This window comes from Chlorocebus sabaeus, unplaced genomic scaffold, assembly GCF_047675955.1.
Source record: "Chlorocebus sabaeus isolate Y175 unplaced genomic scaffold, mChlSab1.0.hap1 unalloc_scaffold_1086, whole genome shotgun sequence".
In the NCBI taxonomy this organism is placed as follows: domain Eukaryota; kingdom Metazoa; phylum Chordata; class Mammalia; order Primates; family Cercopithecidae; genus Chlorocebus; species Chlorocebus sabaeus.
In genome coordinates, this window is record NW_027326842.1 from 1 (window position 1) to 5,441 (window position 5,441).

Genomic DNA, 5,441 nt, shown 5'->3' on the forward strand with positions numbered 1-5,441 from the left:
TGGAAATGGGCGACAACATAGTATGTATCGTGTAGTACAATATCTAGGGATGAGTTTGCTAAGATAATACCGGTGAGACCCCCTATGGTGAATAGAAAAATAAAGCCTAGGGCTCAAAGTATTGCGGCAGATCATTTGATATTGCCTCCATGAAGTGTAGCAAGTCAGCTGAAAACTTTAACTCCAGTAGGAATTGCAATGATTATAGTAGCAGAGGTAAAGTAGGCCCGTGTGTCCACATCTATACCCACTGTAAATATATGATGGGCTCATACAATAAATCCTAGGAACCCGATTGACATTATAGCCCAGGTTATACCTATATATCCAAATGGCTCTTTCTTCCCGGAGTAGTAAGTTACGATGTGGGAGATTATTCCGAACCCGGGGAGAATGAGGATGTAGACTTCAGGGTGACCAAAGAATCAAAATAGGTGTTGGTATAGGATAGGGTCTCCCCCTCCAGTAGGATCAAAGAAGGTAGTGTTGAGGTTGCGGTCTGTTAATAGTATAGTAATGCCGGCAGCTAAGACTGGCAGGGAGAGGAGTAGTAGGATTGCTGTGATTAGGACAGATCAGACAAATAACGGGGTTTGATACTGGGATATGGCGGGGGGCTTCATGTTGATAATGGTGGTAATGAAGTTGATAGCCCCCAGGATAGAGGAAACTCCTGCTAGGTGGAGGGAGAAAATAACTAAGTCTACGGAGGCCCCTGGGTGAGAGAGGTTTCCTGCTAAGGGGGGGGTATACTGTTCAACCTGTTCCAGCGCCAGCCTCGATTATGGTTGATGCCATTAGCAGCAGGAAGGAGGGGGGAAGAAGTCAGAAGCTCATATTATTTAGACGGGGAAATGCTATGTCAGGAGCACCAATTATCAAGGGTACTAGTCAGTTCCCGAACCCCCCGATTATAATGGGTATAACTATGAAGAAAATTATAATAAATGCATGGGCTGTTACAATGACATTATAGATATGGTCACTGCCTAGTAAACTACCGGGTTGGCCTAATTCAGCTCGAATGAGAAGGCTTAGAGCTGTACCTATGATTCCAGCTCATGCACCGAATAGTAGGTATAGAGTTCCGATGTCTTTATGGTTTGTTGAAAAGAGTCAACGATTAATGAACATGGGTGGAGGAAGGGTAAAATGGCTGAGTAAGCATTAGGCTGTAAACCTGAAGACAGAGGTCTGATCCTCTTTTTGCCAGCCCCGAGGTGATTTTCATGTTAAATTGCAAGTTTAAAGGAGCAGTTTTAAGTTTCTGCCGGGGCTTCTCCCGCCTTTTTTTCTCGTGGCGGGAGAAGTGGATCAAAGCCAGTTGATTAGGGTGTTTAGCTGTTAACTAAATTTTTATGGGTTTGAGTCCCATTGGTCTAGTAGGGGCTTAGCTTAATTAAAGTGGTTGATTTGCGTTCAATTGATGCAGAGTAGGTTTTTGCAGTCCTTATATGTTTCAGAAATTAAGTGGTCTACTTACTAAGGGCTTTGAAGGCTCTTGGTCTTATTTAACCTAAATTTCTAGGGAATAGTTAGGATTAGGGGGGTGATTGGTAGTAGGAGAGTAGAAATGATGGTGAGTGTGGGGGTGAGGGGTGTGGGTTTTGTGTTTTCAAGTTGTCAGTTCATTTTTGTGTTGTTGGGGGTGGGAAATAGTGATACTGAGACGGTGTAGATTAGGCGTATGTAGAAGTACAGGTTAAGTAGGGTTATGGTGACTATGATGGAGGGGATGACAAAGTTGTTGTTTATTGCAAGTTCTTGAATAGTTATTCATTTAGGTAGGAAGCCGGTTAGTGGGGGTAAACCTCCTAGGGATATAAGGGTGAATATTGTTAGTGGTATGAGTTGGGGTGATTTGTTTCAGGTGAGGGATAGTGTAAGGGTTGTGGTATTTGAGTTCAGATTGAGGAATAGGAATATGGTGGTTGTTAGGGCGATGTATATGGTTAGGTAGAGGGTTGTAATGGTTGGGTTGTATGTTAGCGTTATTATTATTCAGCCTATGTGAGTGATTGAGGAGTATGCTATAATTTTGCGTAATTGTGTTTGGTTTAGGCCTCCTCAGCTGCCTACTATGATGGATAGGGTTGAGAGGGTTATGAGGGCACAGGTGTTGATTGATGGGTGAATTTGACATATAATTGAGATGGGGGCTAGTTTTTGTCATGTGAGGAGGAGTAGGCCAGGAATTAGTGGTGTTCCTTGGGTGACTTCTGGAATTCAGAAGTGGAATGGGGCTATTCCTAGTTTTATGGCAAGGGCAGTTGTTATTATTAACGATGGAAGTTGGTTGGCGGTATTTGTTATTATTCAGTGCCCCGATAGTAGGTTGTTGAGGGTAATTGCTATTATAAGAATTATGGATGCGGTGGATTGTATTAGGAAATACTTGGTGGCGGCTTCTGTGGAGCGGGGGTTTGTTTTTTTGATTAAAATTGGAATGAAGGCTAGTATGTTTATTTCCAGGCCTGCTCAGGCGAGAAATCAGTGTGAGCTCAATAGTGTAGTGAGTGTGCCTGTGATTATTGTGGTGTAGATGATGAGTTGGGCTAGGGGGTTAATTAGTACGGGAAGGGTGTGACCAACATTTTCGGGGTATGGGCCCGATAGCTTATTTAGCTGACCTTACTTTAGGATGGGGTGTGTTAGGTAGCACGGAGAAGTTTGGATTCTCAGGGGTAGGTTCAATGCCTGCAATCTTAGAAATAAGAGGGTTGGGGCCTCTATCATTTACTCTATCAAAGTAACTCTTTTGTCAGACATATTTCTAGGTTTGAGGGGGAATGCTGGAGATTGTAATGGGTGTTAGGATGTTTCATATGAGAAATGCTAGTGTGAGTGGAAGGAAGTTTTTTCATAGTAGATGTATGAGTTGGTCGTAGCGGAATCGGGGGTATGTTGCTCGAGTTCATAAGAATAGGGAGGTTAGGAGGAGCGTTTTGGTGGTAAAGCATGTTGTGAATAATTCTGGCGAGTGGGTGGGGTAGAATGTGCCTAGAAAGATTGTAGTTGTTAGGGCGTTCATTATAATAATGTTTATGTATTCGGCTATAAAGAATAGGGCGAATGGACCTGCGGCATACTCGATGTTAAAGCCTGATACTAGTTCTGATTCGCCTTCTATGAGGTCGAAGGGGGTTCGGTTTGTCTCTGCTAGTGTGGAGGTGAATCATATTATGGCTAGGGGTCATGATGGCAAGAGGAGTCAGATGTGCTCTTGTGTTGTAATGAGTATGTTAAGGTTAAATGAGCCGCTTGTTAGTAAGACTGATAGTAGGATAATAGCGAGGGTAACCTCATATGAAATTGTTTGAGCGACGGCTCGTAGGGCTCCAATTAGGGCGTAGTTTGAGTTTGATGCCCATCCTGATCATAGGATGGAGTGGACGGTTAGGCTGGATATGGCTAGGATGAACAGGAGTCCTAGGTTGAAATTGATTAGAGGGTTAGGTATGGGAAGGGGGGTTCATAGGAGGAGGGCAATGGAGAAGGCTAGGGCGGGTGCGATGGTGTAGAGAGTAGTGGTGGATGTTGAGGGTTTTAGAGGCTCTTTGGTGAAGAGTTTTATTGCATCAGCGAAGGGTTGTAGTAGTCCGTAAGGGCCTACAATGTTGGGTCCTTTGCGTAGTTGTATATAACCTAACAATTTTCGTTCAACAAGTGTAAGGAATGCTATGGCGGTTAGTGTAGATGCAACAAGGAGTATAAGGTTTGCTGTAGTCATAGTGTTAAGAAGAGGGGTTGAACCTCTGGTTTTAAAATTTTAAATTTTATGCAATTGCCGGGCTCTGCCATCTTAACAAACCCTGTTCTTGGGTGGGATTTGTAATGTTTTGTTAAATTAAGATTAGATCATTTATGGGGAGGGGGGCGCTATTGTGAAGTGGGCCCTATTTCTCTTGTCCTTTCGTACAGGGAGAAATGTTGAATAGATAGAAACCGACCTGGATTGCTCCGGTCTGAACTCAGATCACGTAGGACTTTAATCGTTGAACAAACGAACCCTTGATAGCTGCTGCACCATTAGGATGTCCTGATCCAACATCGAGGTCGTAAACTCTATTGTTGATATGGACTCTAGAATAGAATTGCGCTGTTATCCCTGGGGTAACTTGTTCCGTTGATCAAGTTATTGGGTCAATTGCAAGTATTGGTTTGCTTTGGCTTGTGTAGTCTTAGCATGGATTGTTCGGAGGTTTGACTGTGCTCCGAGGTCACCCCAACCAAAATTTTTAGTACAGGCATGGGGGTTTAAAGACCTGTGGGTTTGTGTGGTTTTTAGTTGTACTAGTAAATTGAAGCTCCGCAGGGTCTTCTCGTCTTATTAGTTCATGTCCGTCTCTTCACGGACAGGCCAATTTCACTGGTTGAAAGTAAGAGACAGTTAAACCCTCGTGATGCCATTCATGCGAGTCCCTAATTAGAGAACAAGTGATTATGCTACCTTTGCACGGTCAGGGTACCGCGGCCGTTAAACGTGTGTCACTGGGCAGGCGGTGCCTCTAATACTAGTAATGCTAGAGGTGATGTTTTTGGTAAACAGGCGGGGTTAGTTTTGCCGAGTTCCTTTTACTTTTTATAACCTTCCTTGAGGCATGCCTGTGTTGGATTAACAGTGGAAGTAATGTCAGCTTGTTTGTGTTTGTTGATATTGGACTGTTAAGTGTCGGTGAGGTTTTCGGTCTGACTTAGGCTTATGCGGTGGAGAAAATGTTCATGTTACTTATACTAACATTATTGCTTCTATGAAATGATAGATTGATCCAATGTGAGATGAGGAGTTCAGTTTTATGTTTGGTATTTTTTGGGTAGTTGATGTTGAGCTTGAACGCTTTCTTAATTGATGGCTGCTTTTGGGCCAACTATGGTGGTTATGCTTTTTACTCTCTATATAAGGTTTTTTCCTAGTGTCTAAAGAGCTGTCCCTCTTTAGACTAGCAATTGAGCTTACAAAAGGATTAAGAGGTTCTGTAGGTAAGCTCAAGGTTGAACTAAAATTCTATCTTGGATAACCAGCTATCATCAGGCTCGGTAGGCTTGTCACCTCTACCCATAAATCTTCCCACTATTTTGCTACATAGACGGGTGCGCTCTTTTAGCTGTTTTTGGGTAGCTCGTCTGATTTCGGGGGGTTTGGCTTTAGTTCTCTTTGCGAAACTATTTCTAGTTAATTCATTATGCAAAAGGTACAGAAGTTAGTTCTTGCTATTTTATGCTTGGGTGGTATTATTCTTTCCCTTACGGTACTGTGTCTATAGCGCCGAGTTAGAATTTCTATCACCTATACTTTATGTGGGTGAATGGTTTAGTGTATGGTTGTTTGGTATTAGTGTTAGTTATGTTTGGGGCTAGTGTTGGCTCAAGGTAGTCAAATTGTACTGAGATCTTCCGGGTGTAGGCCGGATGCTTTGCGTTAAGCTATACCTTGATTTATC